The 18,453-nt window shown below is 36.7% G+C and overlaps 1 long non-coding RNA gene across 1 annotated transcript in view; it reads left to right on the top strand.

Annotated features, from left to right (window-relative positions):
* Positions 1–603: 603 nt before the first annotated feature.
* Positions 604–18,453, top strand: part of LOC111738765 — a 39,745-nt gene continuing 21,895 nt past the window's right edge. The window contains exon 1 of the long non-coding RNA XR_002779971.1: positions 604–1,092. This is a non-coding gene — a long non-coding RNA (uncharacterized LOC111738765). The remainder of the gene's footprint in view (positions 1,093–18,453) is intronic.

Raw genomic sequence — 18,453 nt, 5'->3', positions numbered from 1 at the left:
TGTTTCTTTATCAGTAAATATTGATGCCGAACGAGGCTATGAAAATTCTTCTCCCTGTCAACCTCATCTTTTCTAGACAATGTGCACAGTCAGAACCAGAGCCAGAGTGAGCTCCTCTCCATGACTTCTCCATCAGGCTTTGACTCCTGAAATAGGGTTTACCCAGGGGATTTCAAGTCAAAATCCAAGAACCGAACTTATTCCCATAACTGACATGAATGACATATCATTAGTGAATGGAAAGCAAATGCTTCCAATGTATAGAGATAGAGGAACAAATGCCAGCTGGGAGGTTAGTTTTTTGCCAGCAGTGTCCTACTGATCACACAGGCCATCGTGTGAGAATTGCTGTCTTACCACTTTCCTAGAATGAAAAGATGTAAAAGTACAAATCACTTTTGCTTTATTTTATGGGGGGAGGGGGTGGTTGGGAGGTCTCTTTGTGGTGAATTCATGTATTTCATACCATCATGTCCACCCTTTTACCTTTTGATCTCCTAGTGTAACTTTTCACCTTTAAATAAAATACAAAATCTAAAACAGGATTGCAAACAGTTATTTCAGATCCAAAACAAAACAAAACCAAAAACTAATTATCAACATTTAGAAACAAGGAGATTACACATAAGAATCTGTATTTTTTGCATCTCTTATAATACAGATGCCTATGGCAATACTGGGCTCACATTTCCACATGGTGGAACATAATGGTTTAGACAGTGGTAGATGTCTAAATCTACCTAGGTGGATGGAGCTCTGTTTAGATGGGGGCACACACTCTTGTTAACACAGGTCAGCTTTACTCATTGACATGACCTGCCCTGTCCTTGTAGGCATTTGAATTTGCAATGGCTGATCTATAGGAAAGCAAGCTTCAATAATTTTTATTTTCTTCCTTAAGATGCTGTGTGTTTTTTGTTGTTGTTGTTGTTGCTGTTTTTAAGTGAAAGGAGCCACAGCCATGGAGTGGAAATTGCCCATGAAAATAGGTGGATAATTGGATTTCCCCAGAGCCACAGCCTAAGTACATTTGACAATAACTGGGTTCAGTGTTACCCACATCTGAAAGACTGACTTAATGGCCAGAACTAGGTAGGCAGTATGTATTTAGGTTCTGTAGATACATTTCGAGGGGAGATGTTTTCCAGAGAAGGCCAGCGCTGTTGGTGTTGACTGCCTGGAGCAGTTTGTGAAGCTGAAAGTGTGGCATCAAAGAAGCTTGTATCCCATGCTCTGGTAAAACGTGGTCACCTGGCTAGAGAAGAATGTTCCTGGGTCTTATAATATTACACAGGACAAGAAAAACAAAATGCTTTTGCATTTAGTTAAACCTTGTTCTCTCTGCAAGTCCTCTGCCTAGAGGACATGGTGGCCTCAGAGGGGTTCTTGCTTCTTCTTTCAAGACCATGCCCATTTTTAGGTTCTAGCGGGTAATGGAGAAATTAGAATTTCTGTTATTTTGAAAAAGTAATCAGAAAAAATATAAAAACTATGATAAATTAAATGTAACCTTTTTGGTTTTTAATACTAAGTAAGACAAATATTTTTCTATACATGAACATGTTTCTGACTCTCTTTAATTCTCCATCTTCTCATGACTGCTATTCTCTTGTGCTTCATTTTATAGGGTCTTTTTCCAGTAATCCTTCCATCTTATTAGGTTTTCCTTTCTTTCTTTTTCTCTCTTTTACTCTAGAATCTGTGTTTAATTTTCCAGCTCCCTACTAATATTCTTATTTCTCTTTTGTCAGCCTGGTCTTTTATTTTCTGTCTGTTGTTTCATTTTCTTTCTCTTGGTGCCCTCCTTCATGTACTATTGTACATGGCCTGCTTGTTTCTCCTTTCGGTTTGTTTTATTCTGTTACCATATATTTATGCCTTCTGCTTAAAGCAAACGCACACACATAAAATGAATTCTTTTATTAATTGTAGCTATCTCCCTAATTTCTTTACACTAACTCCACACTGTAATCAGTTTTTTACACTCTAAATTGGCAAAATCCCATTATAATAGTTTCTCCCAATTTTTAATAGAAAATTGAAAGATATTAATTAATTAATTAATTTAAACAAATGAACATTCTTTCCATGTGATAGCTGCTATGTGACATCCCTGGACCAGACATCATTATGTAGGTTCTGTTTAGATTTTGTCCCTTTGCTAACTGTTATTACATTAAAGAAGCCACTCTGAGCCTGGATCTGTTTCCTCATCTGTTAAAGCTAAGAGGGAAGGACGTCCTTGCTACTCTAGTTCTGAGCCTCAGACTTGCCACATCAGAGTCAACTGAGAACTTATTAGGAATAAACATGCTTAGACCTCACCCCACATTTCCTGACTTGGATTCTTTAGTTTTACAAGATCACCAGGTGACCTGTGTGCTCGATAAAGTTTGAGAAGCACAAATTAGATGGTCTGCAGGGTTTTTTCAGCTTTAACTTTGCTAAAAATAAGTGAAAACTTAATATGTGAAAGTGAAAACTGCCTTGCTCACAGGGCACAGTAAAATCACCCCAGAGTCTTAGATGAAATGCCAATGCGTTGGGGTTTTCTCTCAAATCAGCTAATACAGAAACTCTGGCGAGGGCATTTTTTTTCATGTCCCAGGTGATTTTAATGAGCAGACTGAGAACCACTCGGGTCCACTCCTTGAACTTTTACCTCTTCTGATGTTATCACTGCTGCTTTCATCTTGGACGTGAGGTAGGTAATGACTATGAAAAGAGAGGAAATCTAAACTATTTGGTTTTGCCTACTTAAACCCACAAGAATTATTCTGGGGAGGGTCAATGGGTAAGGAGATAATTATTGAAAATGACAATATGCATTTTTATATCATTATAGGAGCAAAAAGCAAGATTTGCTAATTTTTTTCTCAAAACTCACTCAGACTTCTGCTGACAATGGGAGTGTTTATGGCAAGAAGGAAGTAACTCCTGGGAAATGGGGATGGATATTTCAATGTGATGGTTTTATTTCGTTATAGGTTGGTGCTAGTGTTTACTGAGTGAGTATAATTAGCCACATGCTATGATTGGGTTACCAAACATTAAGTTCCAATTTACTTTTGATTATTTCAGATTGTTGAATTCTAGCTGATTTAAGACAAATTGAAACCAAGAAATTTTTTCTAAAACTTCCAATATAGTATTTCTAGTGTAAAAACTGGTGAATATATAGTCGTAAAGCAGTTTGTCACAAGAGCACAAAGTATGACAATACCATCATGAGGAAATTCTTTTATGTTACAGATTTTCAAGTTGGACCTTGAGAAACTGTATTTTTAAAGATTAACTTTACTTTTTTTAAGATTAATTTTTTACTCCAGTGCTCAACAAGAAACACCAGCAAATGATTACATTTTTAGTGATCAAATTATTTGATCAAAATAAAAAGAGTATTTTCCTTAAACGTTTTTTCTTAGTACAGCACCTTCTTTTCTCAGTTTTCATGTCCTGAATTATTTCTGTATCAAGTTTAGCTGAGGAGCCAACATTCTGTCATTGTGGAGGATTTCTGAGGTGTTCCATTGAAGAAGAGAGATATTTAGAATAAGATGTCGTTATGGTCTGTTTCTTGAGTGTTACTCCAGGAAGTTATGTGAGCAGAGGAACACCAATTTGGTGGGACATCTGCCTTTCCCATCATAGAGTTGAACCCCAAGCAGGGTCTTTAGTCAAGGTTGGGCCATCATTTCATCAGGTCTGCAGAGAGTCTGATAGTTATGTGATTCTTATTCCACACATTGCTCGAAATCACGTGAAGACTCAACAAATATTCCCTCACAAGTTTATTCTAGCCCTGGTAAAACTTGTGAAGTAGAAAATTTTCTCTTTAATCGTAGTCTCTCTTGTATTGAAACACTTCTTCCTATTGTTGACATTACTTTGTACCCCTTCTGTCATCTCTTTGTCCTACTCATAAATGCCACCTATGTTGAGAAGTTTTGCAACAGCGTCTTCAAACCACTCTATTACTATTCAATTTTTTTTTTCTGGGTAAAGAAATCACTAAACTAATATATTTTTCTTGTTAACAAGATACCTTTCTTTCATATTGTTTGATATATCTCAGCTTTCTTAATTCTTTTGTGAAGGGGAGGAAGCTGAAATGCTTTCCATCAAAAACTTGACTGAGGCATTCCAGTATGACTATTTTATTTAATTTTGGAGGAAAAAATTCCAAACTATTTCCTGAATCTCACCCATCATTTTAAAAGAAAACAAGTCTACATTTCAAAGCTAACTAAAAGTGTCAAGTTTTCCCATACTCTTCAAGCTTTCTAAGACAAAAATATCTTCCCTAGGATTTCATTTATATAGAATGAGGGTGTGTGGTATTGGGGGTATCTGAGTGGTGCGTGGTGCTGAAATATGGGTTAGGCGTGGAAAACAAGCAAATCAGAAAAACTGTTTTCTTCACGTTCTTAGGATATTTTGTATCTTTCTAAGTCTTTGAAAGCATTATGTCAGATAAAGGTATGTTTTGTGATTTAGGTACATAAAAAAAATAGCGGGTAACTTTGTCTTACCTGTATGTATGTGTATATATAATATATATAACTTATTATCTATATTACTTAAGAATAACACTGAATTTATACACATTAACTTTATGAGCCTGAAATATTTTTGATTCTGTATTATTGGGACTTTCTAAATTCATATTTGTGGCATTTGAGTCAATTAATATGCTAATAGAAAATATAATTAGCTTGAACTAGTGATCTGGACCTACAAACTCCAATGGCATTTAATATAAGTTATTTCTAGTGCTTTTTTTCCCTGAGGCTGCTGCTAAATTGTGGTGTAACCACTTCAGTTAGAACATACTCCAGCCTTATGAAAATTCTCATATCCTCGTTAACACTGTGGAAAATTTAAAGAACAACAAAAGTAGGCTTGGTACCGGTTAGAATGTGATTTCTCCTGAGAGTGTTTGGAATTTGCTGTGGGTTAATGAAAACTTCACTTACTACTCTAGTTCACAAGATTTCTTTCTGGCTGGTGGGATTTTTCCACTATTTCCAGATTGCAGGGGGAAATATAAAGTAATGGACCCAAAGAGTGAAAAGGAAGACTTATTTTTTGTCTAGTTGTCAGATTCAAATATTTGAGTTGCTTGAACTGTTAGCAGAGGAGCTTGTGGAGAGGATGGTCATTTGTTGTGACTCACTCTGTCTCTGAACTAGAGCAAATAAGTTGCCTAACAGGTGTGTCAGGATGAGCTGTCCTATGTTCAGGAGGCTTTTCCACTGAGATAGAAAAGGTAACCTACCTACACTACCTAGTGCTATTTGAAGATATGAAGATATCAGCAATAAAGGCTTCTTGCACATTAATTCCACCTAAATGTTGCAGCTGTAAAGACCCTTCTTCTATTTAGTGTCACTGGTAATGTGCCAGTAGGTATCTGAGAAGACCAAACACTTTTGTTTGTGGATGAATAGATTGGATTGTTTTGCTCTTCACAAGGGCTCTGAAGGGAGAAGACACGAGACAGATATATTTTGCTTGTGGAGTGAGAAGCAGAGTCCAGCACAGGGGATGCAATAAAAAGTTATCAGACCTTGGTAGGTGGTACAGGGAGGGAGACTGGGCAGCTCAGGGCTGCTCTAAGAAACCAATTTTTAGAGAGAGTAATTCTCAATCATTTCTCTGCTCTAATATGCCATAGAAGTATCATGTTCCCTTATCTATAATAGGAACTTCCTATAACACTCCCTATAGAAGTGGTTCTGAGCTGGGGCATAATGGGGTGTCTATCAGATTCTGGGGAAGAGTATAATTTGGAAAAATTATTAGGATCTTGTTTTAGTAAAATTGATAATATTCATGTAATTTTGGGCATCATTCATATAAAGCAGATACTTTTTTTCAAGGTTTAATTTCTTGGTTTTATTAACATTAGGAATGGATAGACTCTGAATTAGTGAGATTGTGGGTCTCCCCCCACCTTTTTTTTTCACTTAAGCCAGTCTTCAAATTCAGTTTACCCTGCTCTTGGTGGAGAATTCCTCACTGGCTATAGGTAGTATCCTTAGAAAGGATAGTGGTGCCATAACTTATATCTTTTCTAAAGCTGTGCTGCAAAATTGGATTTTGCAATGTGCAAGATGAGGGAAAATGTAGAACAAAGGAGGAAAATGGAAGAGTTGAAAATACTGGGAAGGGAATAAATTTGTGCAGAAGAGAAAAGTTCATAAAATGTGGGCAGAGTCAGAAAAGGCTGGCAAGAGGTGAATTGAATCTGAAAAGTACGTGTTTAGTATGTAGATATATAAGATATCCCATGAGGTCTCACAGAGCCCTTACTACTCTTATGGTTAGCCAGTTACCAACCAGTATTTACTAAGCACCTACTATGTGCCAGGCATTGTTGTGAGTGCTAGAGGTATAGCAGTCAATGAGCTGTTAGAATCTCTGCCTTCAAAGAGCTGACATTCTAGTGAGAGTTCTCTTGTTCTCATTAAATTTGCAATACCTATTTATGGCAAAGAAGTTTAAAAGGGAGATGCTTCATGTAAAATATATGATTATTTTGGCAAAACATCCTTGAGGAGAGATTAGGACAGTGGGAAATAAAACACATTGAGTAACATTCTCTTCATTTCCACCTTTCTGTCAGGTCATAGATATAAATTACAATTCTGGCCCTCGTTCACCCTCACATAGCTCTCTGGCATCCTTTCTCATTCTCTGAACATGAGAGGAATGAGGAGGTTATTTGGAAGGTCATTGGTCTGAGGAGTTGTCCTGCTACAGTTACAGGAGAATCTTGAATTTCATCTGGAGAGACTGCAAGGCAGCAGGAGCAAATACACTGTGAGGAGTCAATTGGTGAGCAGACCTCGGAGATGAGAAGCATATGGAAAGCAAACTCCATGATTTGCTTCTTTAAAAAGCATAGGCCATGGATGGATTTTAAATCCTACTCTAAATAGAAGGCTTGTGTAAATGGCTGTTTTCAGGAAAACCAAAGGAACTCAGAATTCTTCAGTGTGCTAAAGAGATGGTGTGGCCTCAAGCAGGGAAGTGAGGAATTCGTTTTGTCTTCTTTCTCAGATATGCATTCTGGAACCCAGCAGGATTTCTGGCTGTGTATCTAGTCCTTGGTGTGCTGTAGACTAGTGTGATTAGCGTGTCACTGTGAATTCTCTCTGACTCAGGGGACTGTCTGAGGAGAATAGGAGCAAGGACCTACATGGGATTGGGTGGATGGGGGACTATTCCTTCTCAATAGATAAGTCTGAGAAGCTGTGGTTCAGGGTCCTCACTACTCAAATGTGGTCCTGGAGCTCGACATATACAATCTCAGATCCCACCCCAGAATCAGGTTAGACATGCAGTACTGGCCTAGGCAATGCACTTTCCTCTCTCATCTTTCTGCACCTCTCTCTCCCTACTGTCCCCCATCCCTACTGGCTACTCTCAGGAATGGCATTGATAGGGTCCTGAGTGAGGGAGTAGGTTGCAAGCATTCAGTTCTTCTTTATTCAACTAGGACTCCAAGCCCAGAAGAGTGTAAGTCACAGTAAACAAAGGGACAATCTCATCTCAGATGCATTTAGAGTCTTTGCTGGTTGAACCTCAGGAAACCCAGAAAAAGCCCCCAGACATTTTAGGGTGTGAATTATTTTGAATCTGTACTTTGTCACATCTATTTGGCTGCCATGACCTTCAATTTACCAAAATATAGAAACTTCATTATGGCATTCTATCCATATGATGAGGAAAATGCTGATGTTTTTCTCAATCCCAGGCCCCTAAAGCAATACTATCCCCCAATGCACTTTCCTATATAGCACTTTACACAAAAAAATAAATCAAAATCTTGATTCCTTGAAAGTTAATATGGATGAAGTTTCCCTTCTTGTAAAATAGAAATAATTTCAAATACTTTTGATTATCACAAATCTCTTGAGTAGACGTCAAAACTCTTCAAAGTTCTATCTAGCCAAAGAGGTTTCCTCCTGGGTCTATATCCCTACCTTGAATGGTCCTGCCCTTTTAGTTCTTTATGGGTGAAAGGTAAAGCCAGCTTTTCAACTTCATGCTATAATTGTGGGGGTTTGAGGGTGGTGATGGTGGGGGAGGGGAACAGTTAGGGAAAAGAAACAGTGAGAGAGCAAGAGCACATTGAGAAATAAGAATTAGAGACGGAGAGTGAAAGTAATGAAGCACTCTTGTGAATGCAGCAGCAGAAGAACAGATAAGTAACTTCTTACAGGACATCGTAGCAAAAGGAGTCTATTATAATGTGCAAGGTTGAGGCAGCTTTCTCAGATTGGCTTCAAATTATTCAATCATAATATTAACATATTACCTTCACTCAGTAGGACACATATATTGAAATGTTCTATATCATTGACTACTTTTCCTGTGTTTATCAACCCTTTTGTCTCAAACTCAACCTACGTCTTCTGTCAAGAATAAGGCAGTTTTTAGAAGTAAAGCAAGGTAGAGAAGTATGAGACCTTACTATAAGGAGATCTATTTTGAAGTTAGTGTCCAGGATCTAATCCAGTCTTACACACTTGGCTTTTTTTTTTGAAATGGGTTTAATAAGTTTTGTGTGCATGTAGGGACTTTTTTTTATTCCTAAGTTCTTGGCTTCATTGAAAAGTCAGTTGAAGAGCCAAAATACCATAGAGGCTGACCACTTTTGTAGTAGGAGTTAGTTTATCTTGTGGTTGGGACTGAAAGAGAAAAACTTAGAAATGCTCCTCCACCAAATCTGATTTAGCTGATTGCTAGGTTATCTAAATCAATTTGAAAACATTGAATAAGCATTATTTAGACAGTAAAGGCAATAAAATTTTCCTCAATTGTGTCTGCTCTTATATCTGGCTCTCAGGCTGACTGCTATTATGGTTTCTTTCACTCCTTCCTGAGGAGCCTGAGGAGTTAACATAATAGAAAAGGAATTTCACTTAGTTACCATCCAAAAGCATGAACAATGAAGTGTTTTTGGATGGTAACTAGGTGGTAACATCAACTCATATATTTTTATTCAAGTTAATACCTCATAGACTCCTTGTTGTCATATTTTATTCTAGGGAATTTTTAGAACTGAAATTAGCCTAATGACTTAGCAGTGACTTTTATAAGTGTCTCTTGAAGTGAAGTTTTGGTACTAAATGCCCTGAAAATGATTTGACTGTAAATATTAATGAGATTTGTACTCACTGTTGTTTCTCAGAAAGATAGCCTCGGCCTCTTTTCTCCTTCCTCTTGTCCTCTCAGAGATTAACTGAGGAAACCTCTTTAAAAGTATTTAGTTTGGGTTAAGAAATAACATTACTAAATAAGTTTCGGTGGGCGGTGTGTAATCACTAAAGGCCAATTTGTTTTGGAAGCAGGAATTAACACCTCTCCTCTTGTGAAAAATAAAATTGGTACAAGACCTTAAGTAACTAGAAATGATGGAATTTAGAGTAAACACTTAAGCAGAAGAGGAGAGGGCTAGAGAGAAAGCAATGCTGAGTTGGCTTGTGCTGCTAGCCCCTGGTTAAGTATCTTTTCCTCTTGACTTGGAGAAGTTAAAATACTAGCACAATTCAATGTAATCTGCCCCCTTCACCTCAAAAGCCAAAGAATTATTAAAGAAAAAGAATCCATTTGGCTCAGCCATTATACATGACTCTAGGGTTCTTGGAAATAAACCACAAATCAGCTCTGGAAACAGAAAACTAATCCAATTGACCACTTGAGGGAGGTGGTGGGTTATCTTATTTAGAGAAAGGAATCCAGTTCTTTTTTTAATAATGTGCACTTTTAAGAACTTTGAAAATCTCCTGTGACCTGTGGATAAAAAGAGGTCACAGGAATCCAGACAATAGCCTTTTCTCCATTTGGATCCATTCTCTAATTTTCCTATTAAAGTAAAGGGAATAAAATAGATTTACTGAACTCTTGTGAGGGTCTGGTTGATGGATCACTTTAAAATGAGAGAAAGAGGCAAAAGTATGGTAGTTTATTTTCACAAATCAGTTTTAGTTTTTTTTTCTATGAAATAAATGAATAAGCAGCCCATTAAAATGGTTGTTACAATTCTTCTTTTTAATTGTTTACTCTATTAAGGTGACAATACTTGACAGTTTGATATATGAACAATGTTCACTTGCCTGACATAAACATAAATTATAGCATGAGTATGTGATGATCCTTCAACCCTCATTCATTCATCCAGGTTAAATGTCAAATTTGGAGAGAAATCAAAATTAAAGTTACATTCACCTAGACTCCAACAGCTGTTTCTTCTTGTTTAATGGTGGTTGAAGAAAAGTTAGCTAAGATGAAGGGTAAAATGGGTCAAGTCCAGCAAAGCCATTGTATTTCATCAGAGACAAGATGGGAAATCAAATCATTAAAGCTAGCCAAGTACTAACACCATTGGTTCACTGATTTCTTTTTTCCTAGGTATCATAAAAAATACTTGAACATGGGTTCATTCCTCTTAGGTTAAATGCAGTATTACGAATCAAAATTCTCAGAGGGATTGGAGGTAAAATGATGATAGAAACAGAAATTTTAATTAATTTTTATTTTTATTAATTTAATGCAGATGTATAGTGTTTAGAGTTAAATAGTAGTATAAAATATATAATGAAAAACAGCGGTTACTTGATTAACCACTTGTTATCCTCAACTCTTGATGCACAAATGAAACCACTTTCAATTTGTTGAGCTATTTCTTTTGTCATATAACTCCAAATGTCTAAATGACATGTTTATATTGTACTTTCTTGTATATGAATAATTAAGCTTTAGATATTTTCTACTGTTTTCATTTATAGGAGAAAAGAATCCAGCCTATCAACTTTCCTCATACCACTTGACATATACTTCCTATTTCTTCATCTCCTAAATATAGTCAAATCATCATTTCTAGTTTAACCTGTGTTTGATGTTAACTTTATTATGACAAAATAAATGCTGTGCATAGCTGAGCTAAGCAGGGTGCTCTGAACTTTCTTTTGAACTTCGTGTTTTTCTAAATAAAAAATTGAACCATTTTTTATTAACTTATTTTTATGTACTTAGTACCGATTCATCTTCCAAATCTTAGAAAGAAGTATACAACCCTTCTCAATCCAGTCAAATGTGGGTGATCCATCAGTTTCATTTTTTGAGTATCCATCCCTTTATCCCCCCAAGCTCTCTGGCTGCCTTCTCAAACCACAGCTTGTTCTCTACGCCTACAGCTAATCTCCTGTCCTAGGTCTTCCTTTTACTATCAAATGGGAGATTCTCTTTATCCCTTTCTCTTTATCCCTTCACCTTTCTCCTCTTTTCTGAATCACACACTCTTCAGGTTTATTCTCTTCCCCCTTCCCCCCCGCCACCCCCCGCCCACCCCAGAATTCATCCTCCATTTACGTCCTAAGAAAAGCTGAATGGGTGGAAAATTTCTTTTTTTTTTTCTTCTATCTTTATATTTTATTGAAGCTTGGCTGGGTATGGTATTTTGGATGGAAATTATTTTCCCTCAAATTTTTAAAGATGTTTTATCACTTTCTAGCTTTCACTTTGTTTTCATGAAGTGTAATGTCGTTTTAATTACTAATCCTGAACACAAGATTTACTTTTTCTCTCTGGTAGCTTTTAGGATCTTTGCTTTATTTCCGATGTTTGGAAATTTCACGTGCGCACACACACACAAATACAAATGTCCTGTTGCTTCTTATTTATTGTGCTGAAGACTTAATGAGACTTTTCAATCTGGAAACACATGGTTATTTTTTATTTATTTGATAACTTTTCCCTTTATTTTCTCTGTTCTCTCTTTCTAGAACTCCCAGTAGTCAGATATTAGACCTGAATCAAATTATTCAAATTCTTTTTATTCAAGCTATTTCTCAAATCTTTCTCCTTTTGTTTCACTTTCTGGAACACTTCTCTATGTTATCTTCCACCCTTTCTGTGGAATTGCTTTTAACATTTTTTTTTGTTATATTTTTCAATTTCAAGAGCCTTTTTATGTCCTCAGAATACTCCACATTAAAAAAGAAAACCCACATAGCATTCTTTTTGTTTCTCATAAGATGTAACAATACCTTCTTTTGGCACTCTGTAGATATTTATTACAATTTCTCTGACAATTTTGTGGTGGATGTAGAGATACCACCGAGGTCCCCCTTCAAGAAAAGACTTATTTTACCCTACTCCTGGGAGTGCTTGGGGAGAGAATCTTCAGCTGTGAGCTCTTCAAGGATCACCTCAGCTGCAGAGAGCCGCCTCACCGCAAATCATCCCCTCTTTCTGTAATGGGCCACATACAATTAATGTTCCATGTGGGGTATGAATACTTAGCCATCTTGGTCAAACTTGGGACAGCTCTGAAGGGCTGTTCTAGCCCCTGAGACTGAAGCTGAGGCTGTCGTGGTGGCACCCTTGCAGCTTCACATCTCCCCCTGCCTACTTCTACTGTTGGTCCCTTCAAGGACACTCCCTAGTAAACATCCTGCACACTTAACTCCATCATGGAGACTGCCTCCCAGAGAAACAAAGCTACAACTGTTTTTTTCTCCATCAATATATCTGTTTGTCCTAAATTACCTTTATTCTGCTTATTCATTTTAGATTTTCACTTCCATGCTACAGGCTTTCTATCTGATTTTATCTGAAAGCAAAATTGAGTGGAAGCTTAAATATGTGTGGCACACTCTTCCTTACAGTCAACAGGTAGAAAAAGGTGGCAAACCAGCTGTTTCTTTGGTGTCTGTAGGTCCTTTCTCTTGGTCTCAGGCAGTTTCTCCTCCTTTCTCCTGCTTGGAGAGCATAACCTGGCTAGCGGCTTTCTGGAACCTAGTGGAAGAAAGAATTGGCAGTCCATTGTTAATATGAACATTTAAATTGAATACTGTAGATTTTTAGTGTGAAATCTCAGCCTCTATTTCAGCTGTGCCTGGCAAACCTACTGAACATCTCTGTTTCAAACTCTAGAGAATTCTCTTCACTCTTATTTTCTACTCGAGTAATCTCAAAGTATGTGGGATTGAGAATTGACTTGGAACATCTAACTTTTCTTTATACGAAATTTTACCCAGGTACTTTGTTATCAGCTCTCCTATCATTCAAATATAACTTCTAATACTTGATCCTTTCTAGAGATCTGCAGTAGAAATCATGTTGCTTCTCATGGACCTCCTTCCACCCTATGAAGGCTTAGAGCTTTCTCCTCTCAGCCATCAACTTTTCACCTTCCAACATTTTGTTGATATTGCTCACCTGCTGTAGTCTCTGCTTCCATTCTCTTTGTTCATATGGGTTCAGATCTCTTTTTTTTTTCTTTATTGTTGTTTAAGTGGAGCTTGGAAAACAATAGGGTATACACATGGGCTTTGCATGAACTAATTTGAATCTATCAGGATAGTCTTATTATATCAACTCAACCACATGTGACAATGTCAATCCTGTCCTCTTTTTAGAAATACATTCTTGTTGGCTTCCAGGACAACACAGTTGTCTGATTTCTTCTGGCTTTGCTGGCTGTTTCATTCTCATAATATGCTTTTAAATCTCTAATTTCTTTAAAGACAAAATTAGTATTAAAAAAAATCAAAATTGAACAGTTCTACTAAATGATATTAACCAGGATAGGTATCCTTAGATGACACAGCTGAAGGACTAAATGCCAGATTTTGTGTATAGCAAAGAATAACTATAAGACAATTCACAAATCAAAATAAAGCACATCTCTTTTCAAAGGTATTCATTTACCATGTAAGTGAAAATGAGTTTAAAATTTCTTTTTTTTCTGAAATATTGTGAAATTCAAACACTTTTAATATGAACACATTTTAATTTACCGAGTTATAATAATTAAGAAAGAAAAACTTTAAAAACACACAAATCGAGATTCACGTTTTTACTATTTCTTTTCAGTTATAGACTACTTCTATGAACTATAGAACTTTGTCAAAAAACATTTTCTATACTAGAAAGGGCAGCAGCTTTCTTATAAACTTTGTAATGAATAAGAATCAATATGCTTGAATCACTACTAAAAATACAAACCTACTTTGTTAAAATAGAATACTATGTAATAAAGTGATTTAAGATATTTTGGAATGAAATAGGAAAAAATGTAACTTTATAAAAAACATCAATGATTATATTTCTTGATCACTGACCCATGAATTTTTTTTCAGAAATATTTTATTTGGTCATTTTAGGTAATCTATATAGATTACCTATTGTGAATATGTAGTAAGTATTTAAAAATATATACAATTACATTTTATGCCTTTCAAATTGAACTTTGTACCAGAGAGCTAGATATTCTATACTAAATACATTTTCCTTAAAATTCAAACCATAGAAATTGTTGTCATTAGCTAAGTAAACCTGATCTTACTTTCACTCATTGGGTGGTTTATCATGTTTACAGCAAGAAAACATTTGGCAAGAACAATTATGTGTTAAACTTATACACAAAGTATTTCTTAAAATGTTAGTCCTTAAATTGATTAATTTAGAGAATGTAACAAGTTTAGGTCAGAGCTATAACATATAGAAGCAGGAATGATACACCTGCTTTTAATACAATCATAAAATTCATGAGTAGTTGTCTATTTTTCTTCAACAATTATGTAGGCATGTGGTGATATGGGTCTGAGACAGGTGCCAGTGCTTCAGTCACTTGGTCACACAGTTCTATGGTTTATGAGTCATGGGAATTCCTTGTCTTAATCTGACTGCTAAAGCTCTGTCCTATTGTCTTTTCATGTAACAGAAACATGGCTCAAATGACAAAGCCCAACTAATTACAAAACCCAATTTAACGGTTTAAAGCGCAAAGGGCATTTCCTAAGCAGTAAAATCTTTTGTTTGGAAAATTTTAAACAAATCAAATTTTACTTTATGTTTTATTATTTACGTAATAAGTATTTACAAGAACACAATTTCTCAAGCTTTAAACTGCTCATTGTTCCATAAATAGGACACACATTTAGAAAGATTCTTTTTTAAAGAAATATTTTAGTGATTACCTCTAGCTCAAAACATAAAACTCTTTTAGTGCTTGATGTTACCGGAATTTTGCCCTGGATTATTTTTTGAATCTTCTCTGTAAGGTTAATAATAGAACTGTTCTCATCTTCAATTACTTCTTTGAATTACTACTTTGAACTTAGGTTTTGTGTCTGGGTGAAATTTCCCTCTGGCGTAGTGACTGAGCTAGTAGAAATGTCTCATCTAAATCCTGTATCTTCTTTTTGTTAGAAAGGTTCATAATTCAAAGGCCTAATAGTTTAAGTGCATGTGATGACCTATAGTCCCATTCCTGTCCCTATATTTGAATTCCCCTGACCATTGTCTTGCTAAGTATTATCACCCAATTTCTGTTTGGTTGATTCCAGTGATGGAGAAATTTGTCTAGTGTAGGCATCTTGAGTCATGCTTGGGTCATTATCAGCTATTTTCATCTTAATACAGATTCCTACCTATCAAAGTGCTTTGTAAGTTGGACCATGGAGCAAGAAGACTTATCCTTAAAAGGTTCAGGAATGTAAATTGACCAAGGTGAACTCTGACCTAAAAGAGAAGGGCACCATTGTTCCAGTGGGGTCATGATTGTGGTAGTTAATAGAAAATATCGTCAGCCATGTGGACTCTGGGAGTGGAGAAGGCAGTGTTTCCCAGGACTGGGACTGATGTCAATACCTGTGAGTTGAGAATGTTTGGGATCTAGCCTCTTTTCAGGAGAACTGAGGCAACTGAGACAGCTTACTGAGCCAAAGTTCTCACTACTCTTATTTTCTTTCCTTCACTGATTTCTTTATTTTAATGACTTTTTTTTTTTTTTTTGTCAATACTTAGAGGTAAGGAATGCAATCTGCTAAGAACGTAGCAAGTCATTCTGTCAGACAACAGATAGTCTAAGAGCAAGCTCCTTGGGGTAAGGAGGGAAAGTTAGAAGAAATGAAGGACAATTCCTATTATTCATGAATTTACAAACTAATGAAAATAAGAAAGGAGACAACTCATAAATAAAGCATATAAAACATGAAAGCTTTTATAACTTTATATAATGAAGTGTTACATACTGACACAGACTCTAGAATATACAGGTTCATCAAAGTGGAATGGGTTGAGAAACTTTCTACAAAAGAGAAGCAAAGAATATGATTTTTAAGGATTGGGGGGAAACTTTGCTGGGAAGGAAAAGATTTTGTTTAGAGAGGTAGAAATATCTTTGGATAATCTTCAAATCCCCACAGAGCAGAAGGGTTAAATAAGTTTATTTATGCCCAGTGCCTGGCTGTCTTGATCTTGCTTCCTTCCCTTTTCTTCCACTTCCTAGTTGTCTTTTCCTCAAGAGAATTTAGACTCTCCCTACCTTGTTGAAGGCCACCAGCAATCTCTTGTTCGTGCACTCTTTTTGTCATCTCCTCTTACGCAATCTGTGCTTGAGAAATGTGTGGCTGCTGAAGTCATCCTCCCCGTCCCCCGTCCATAGTATAGCTCCTCTGCTGAGTAAGCGCCTGCTCTTGAGCACCTGCAATGTGGCAAAACCTTTCCTCCTGACTTGAGAGTGAGATGGAGATCACTACCTTCATTCCCGGTGCAGGTAGGCAGACAATTTTAAAAATTCACTCTTATAGGAATCATGTTTAGGACTCTTAGTACTCTGGGGATGTCCTAAGCTGAGAGTGACTTTGTCCAAAAAATGAACTGAATCAATGTCTGTGTCTTTTAACCCTCAGATCACCTTTGTTATTTTGCAATCTCTGCCCAGTCATTAGGTATCAGCCTGGCTGCGTCCACTGAGCGTGCCTTTATATAGACTGTAATTAAAAAGCCAATTTCAAGCCCGTTTTAACTGGAGCCATTGTCCTTCATATAAGTGGGACTACACCTGCCCCCTACAGCGAGGTGAGGTTTATGACATTAGAAAGCCTTAACAAATAGGAAATTCACACCCGCCCCTTCTCCCCCAAACACCACTCACCCACACACTGCAGGCTTCCTGGACTGACTGATGACATTTCCTAATATAGCTGGGGTAAGATGACTTATTTTGAAAATAGAATTAAAACTTTCCCTTTTTAGGAGCAAGCACCACTTTGGCAACACTGTCAGCCCTAAGCACATTAGTTCTCGTGGTCAAAACATTAACAGGGTGCTTTGTTAACAAAATGTTCAGGTCATGATAAGGCCAACAAAGGAACCGTAAGACTTTATGAGCTGAGTCTTTTCAAATAGTACTTCAAGTCAAAAGTCCTGAGAATAAAACCTTCTCCTGTAAACAGGGCCCAAATGAGCTGGAGTGAAGGTTTTCATGAGTGAGCAGAGGTGTCAGGGTGTCACATGGACTGAAATAAGCCACCTCATGAAAAGTGGGAAACGATTGATAGGTCCACAAAGTGCACAGCTCTCTGAAACTTTCCAGTAAAGGATCTGAGATAGGCTCACTAATTAGCCTTCTCTGGCAGTGTGTGTGTGTGTGTGGTGGGGGGTTGGGGGTGGGTGGGAGCCCTTTAAAGAGGTCCCAGGGAGTGCTGAGTGCTGGGCAGTTTATTCACGTGCTCTTGAACAATGGCACTGGACAGGGAATTGAAATAAGATCCTGTGAGCTCCAGGGCACCTGCTCTGGGGAGATATCTTTATAAATCCTTCCCTGACCCTAAACTCTGATTACTTTCCTAGTCTACCACCTCAGCATTTTAAACAAGAATTCTAGATTAATTTTCAGTGTTTACACGGTACTCTGTATTTGTAATGAGAGAGAGGGAAGGAGAGAGAGGAGAGAGGAAGGAGAGGAGGTAGTTTGGGGATGGCTGATGCTGGCAACCTGAGTAAGAGGCACCTTTAGTCCTCAGTGCAAGTCCCAGCTCTAACTTTATGTTATTAGATACTTATAAAACCTCTCTGAGATTCTATTTGGTCATCTGTAAAGTGAGGGAATTAGACAAGATATCACTTTGATTTTGAAAACTGTAATAATAACTTACATTTATTAATGTCCCAGGGCCTATGTGAGTTTATAATAATTCTTGAAGTAGGTGTAATAGAAAACATTATCTCTGTCTCAAAGAGTATTGTGAGACTCAGGGCAGTAAACTGATTAACTTATAAATCACAGGTGAGAACTCAGGCCTTTGATTTCTAGTTTTTCTATACCTTTCAAATTTCAAAAATTGTAATTTAAAGTCTAGAGTTCTTTGAATTAAGCACTTGAAGGCAGGAAGAGCATGCTATGTATCAATTCTGTATTTACTACATAGATACTGTGAATCTGGCTTTAATTCTCCACAGCTTAAATATTGCTCACAGAAGCTTTTAGGAGCTTAGGTGACAATGTTTGTACTTTGAAGTTCAGAGCAATAATAAAAGTTACACTTTTTTTAAACTACTACACTGTGCCAGGATCATTACATGTATGATCTCACTTTTTGTAATTTTATTTTTAGTAATTTTTAATTTTCAATTACAGTTGACACACAA

This window comes from Pteropus vampyrus, unplaced genomic scaffold (assembly GCF_000151845.1).
Source record: "Pteropus vampyrus isolate Shadow unplaced genomic scaffold, Pvam_2.0 Scaffold43, whole genome shotgun sequence".
NCBI classification, from domain to species: Eukaryota; Metazoa; Chordata; class Mammalia; order Chiroptera; family Pteropodidae; genus Pteropus; species Pteropus vampyrus.
This window is presented reverse-complemented; position numbering and strand designations above follow the sequence as displayed.